Source organism: Chrysochloris asiatica, unplaced genomic scaffold (assembly GCF_000296735.1).
Source record: "Chrysochloris asiatica unplaced genomic scaffold, ChrAsi1.0 scaffold00316, whole genome shotgun sequence".
NCBI lineage: Eukaryota > Metazoa > Chordata > Mammalia > Afrosoricida > Chrysochloridae > Chrysochloris > Chrysochloris asiatica.
Genome location: NW_006408834.1, coordinates 3,067,989 through 3,072,720, shown reverse-complemented (window position 1 = coordinate 3,072,720; position 4,732 = coordinate 3,067,989).

Here is a 4,732-nt window from a genome sequence, read left to right as displayed (position 1 = left end):
TATTAGGAAGTTTTCCATCCTCCTCTATATTTTGGAATAATTTGAGGGGTCTGTTTTATCTTGAGATCTACCTGACTTCCTTTCCATTTGGAAGCTCTGTAACTACACTATTTCCTCTTTCTGTTTTGTACTCTCCTTGCTTTCCTCGATCTTTCTATTGATCCTTAGAAGACACCAAGTTAACATGCTTTTGAATTCTTTTCCAGTTAGTTCCAGTACTTTTCTTCTTTGGAAACGTTTTCTGGCTCTGCATCTTGGTCATTTATTTGAGCCATTCTCTCTTGTTTCTTCATGTGAAATTGTCTGTTGACTCTGGGACATTGTGGAATTGTTGAATTTATAAAAACAAAAAGATTTCTCATGGGAGAAATCTGCACTTTTTGTTTTTATAAATTCAACAATGGGGGGCTCCTGCAATTCAAGGAGCTCACAAGGTGGTTGTGGAAGGGATGTGACACCAGAGTCCCTGGCCCTAGATGGAGTTCCTATTGGCCTCAGTGTTATCTATGTTCAGGGCACTCAATCTGGAAGTAGTTGGTGGAGTGCTTGATGGAGACTACAGGGAAGCTGGGGGTAATGTGACTGGTCAAATGCTAGGCTGGTGGTTCTGTGGGTTTTGTAGGTTTGAAGCTAGGCACCAAAGCAGTGCTGCTGGCACCTAACTCACACTGATGTGGCTCTGAACACCTGGAGAGTAGAATCTGCACTGCGTTGGATGAAGATGGGAGCTGGCCATACCTTTGGTCACCAGGAGAACATGGGGAAAAAGAAGAAATTGTAAATCTGTTCTGCTAGGTCTCTCACGGCTACTAAAGTTGTTCACAAGATGGTGGAGCTGTGTCTGGCCAGCATTGACTAGTTTATCTCCCTCTCTCACTATCCTTGCTCAGTGTCTTTTCCCAGAAAATACTCCTTCTATCTCTGTAACCTTTCTTCTGAAGTTCAAGATGCCAGAATTTTTATTTGTGTCTGTTTTATTTGGTCTCTTGTATCTTTGTTGTAGAGGGTCCATGAAGTTCATCTGACTAGTCCACATCTTGCTAGAAGTTAGTGAACAAGATATTTCAACAGGTGGGCTAAAGGTCTTGTACTAGGACCATTGCCCATCATGATATGTTGAATGTAAACCCAAGGGTATACTTGGCTCTAGTGCTCACAAGTACTGAAAGTTTCTAATTGCAGATAGTGGTGAGCAGAATTCAGTAACCCCATTCACTTGGAGTTTCTGGGTGACCAACTAGGGTTTTTCAAGGTCAAACTACAAAGGTTATAAGAGTGTTTTCAGAGTTACAGTATCTACATTCTATTTTTTTGAGGTTCAGACAGTGTTGGGAAATGATGCTAAATAAATCACAAGGGCCTTCATGTTCCAGGCTCAGGTCAGGGGCAACAGACCCATGGAACAAATGAGATTTCTGAGGGTATCGCAATCTTTTAGGAAGACTGACTGCATCAAAGCCCAACCTGCTTGGACAGGTGTATCTTCTTACTGCTAAATATTTGGCTCTCATATTCATTTTAGACATTCTTGCCACATATTTTAGCTGCATTCTGTCTCAGTCAGCTAAAAATCTCACTTATATCCAAAAAACATAAGAATACTTAAATCTGTCTCATAGATCTAGGAAATGGTGCTTGGTAATAACTAAATATAAAACCAAAAAGGCTCAGGCTGGGTTTCAATGGCAGGATCCAAGGAGTTCGAGGGAATTCTAAACTTGGCCAAAGGCTTTCCTGCTTTTCTATTTCAAGTTCATTCACTTGAAGATTTTAAAAATCTGAAGATCATTCCTTCCTTTTCCTGTTTTTGAAAATAGAAGAAGCTTGGCTTAACTTTGGAGCAGATTGCAATTTATATTTTGGTCCTTCTATGATGCTGTGTTGATTATACAATGAGGTGGTTAAAGGCATGGGCTTCTGAGTTTGACAACTTGTGTTCAAAATCACTCTTTTTCACCAATTGTTTATGAAAATATGGGCAAGTGCCTTAACCTCTCTTATCTCAGTTTCCTGATATGCAAAATTAGGGTTGATATGAGGACTTAACATGATAACCTGCGTGTTTAACACAGGGCCTGAAGCACACTAAGTAAACAGTTAAGTAACTTTTATTTTACTTACTTTTATAACCACAACTGTCTCCTGACTTTTTGTAATGGTTCTATAACTGAAACACTAGTCTCTCTGACATATGCCTTCTGAGTCAGAGATTTCTAGCTTCTAATTAAAATCTGTCTCTTCCAAACTGTGGTACAAACTATGATACAACAATGAGTTCAAACATAGCAACAATTGTGAGGGTGGTGTAGGATCAGATAGTGTTTGCTTCTGTTGTGCATTGGGTTGCTATGAGTTGGAACCAACTTGAAGACACTTAACCACCAAAACAACATAACACATACACACAAAGGAATACTACCCAACTTTAAAGGCTAATGATGGATCTACAAAACACCTGGAGGACATTATGCTGAGCAAAATAAGTCAATCACAAAGGAAAAATATTGTATGAGACCACAATTATAAATAATCAGAGAAAGGTTTTCACACAAAAAAACCTTCTTTTATGGAAGAGGTAGGGAGGGTACATCACTAACTAAAGAGTTATTATTAACTTGAAGGAAGGGGAAGGAAGATAATATACAATAAAAAGGAGGTCAGCAAAAAATGATGGAGGAGTCAGGGGAAGACATTTGGAGGAGTGTTAGGAAACAGGGGTTAATACTGTCATATCCACAATACTGTAATAAAGGTAATCTACATGTAAATTCATGGATAGGCATGCAGTATGAGTGGGTGTGGGAGGGAGAGTGGAATTATACCTAAGAATATATATATAGGTTCTACATGCTACAAGTATAGCCCTGAATGTGAAGGAGCATGCAGGAGGAAAAATTATGAAAACTTCTTAGACATAACCAAACACTGTTGAAGGAATGAGTCACACTGTACCTAAGGGTTCAGGACCAAATTTTTGGTCAACACCAAGGTTAAGTGGCATAATATTGTCTGCAAAGACAATGTTCTACATCACAATTTGATGAGTAGTGACTTAAAAGCTTGAGCGGCCTTCTAAGGGGCAGCTATTGGTTTCCCCCTATCTGGAACAGAGAAGAGTGAAGAAAACCAAAGATGCACTGAAATAATTAGTTCAATGGTTTAAAGGACCACACAAACATCAGCCTCCATGATCCTATGATCAGAAGAACCAGATGGTGCCTGGCCACTGCTCTGAAAGGAATCACATTAGAAGGTCCTGTATAGAGCGGGAGAAAGATGTGAAACAAAATGAAAAGTTATGAAGCAACACCAACAACAAACCCAGGCTTACTGGTCAGATAGAGACTACGACCCTTAGTCATTCTTCATGTCTGGAAATGAACTAATTACCATGAATCAAATTTCAGCCAAACAATAGACGAGTCTTTAAGGGGAGCAATAGTGCTAAGGAGGTACATACTCCTTGGAATAATCAACCATTTGAGATCAATCAAAAGGGCAGCCTTTACCCATGGACAAAGTTCAGAGGGTTATGACAGAAGGAAGAATGGAAAGGGAAAACACAGGGAAGAAGTGGGCTAACTGGCATTACACATGCAATTAATGACATGAAACACAATGAGTACAAATTGTTTAATTGATTTTTCTATAAACCGTCACCAAATTCACAATAAAATGTGGAAAAAAAAAATCTGTTTCTTCATCTTCATGGGCAGATAGTTAAATCACAGATCCTAACCTCCCATGCAGTTAGGTGATACTACATGGCTACATCCTATATAAACTTCCTATAGACACTCTTCCATGATTTTGGTGACCTTAGAAAGCATAAGGAAGATGGCCATATTGTACATCTTTAAATGATTGTACATTGACCAATTCTTCTTGATACAATGACTGTATATTTCTTCTATCTTCTTTTTTCAAACATACTATATATAAGGAGATCTGGTAGCGTAGTGATTATGAATTGGGCTGCGAACCACAAGGTCAGCAGTTTGAAACTACCAGCTGCTCTGTGGGAGAAAGAGGAGGCTTTCTGCTCCCGTAAAGATTTACAGCCTCAGAAACCCTGTTCAGGGTTGCTATGGGTCGGAACCAACTCGACAGCCCTTAACAACAACAAGAAGTATATGTTAATTTATGCATACATAAAAAATAAATTCTATATAAGACCTTCTATCTTCTTCTGATGTTTTCTGCATCACTCAATATTTTGCCCGTAGAATCTTTCAATATCACTTTGTTACAGTGGCTAGTTCCAAATGCTTAGTGCCTTCATGCTTGCCTCCTTCCTTAACTAGTACTCTTTCCTTGTTCCCAATATCCTATTTAAAATTTCTGACTTAAGTAAGGAGTTAAAATAGAAGAGTTTGAAAGAAGCCAGTTAACTAAAATTATCATATGGGAATACCTATTGGTTTTATGAACCACTCTGCTTTTTATTTTCTAAGACTCTTGGATCTTGGGAATTAAGTATCATTAAGGCAGAATTTTGGAGGGTGTGAGAGAGCTCCAATTACCTGGATTTCACTATTCTTGACATTAGAACTTTAACTGAATATGAATCTTCATTTGACCATACTCAAAGGAATCTTAATGTGGCACTGTGGGTTAATGCGCTGGACTGCAAAGTCAGTTTGAACCAAAAGGTTGGTGTTTCAAGCTCAACAGCTGTTCCTTGGAAATCCTATTGGTTGTTATGGGTCGGAGCTGACTAGACTGCACTTAA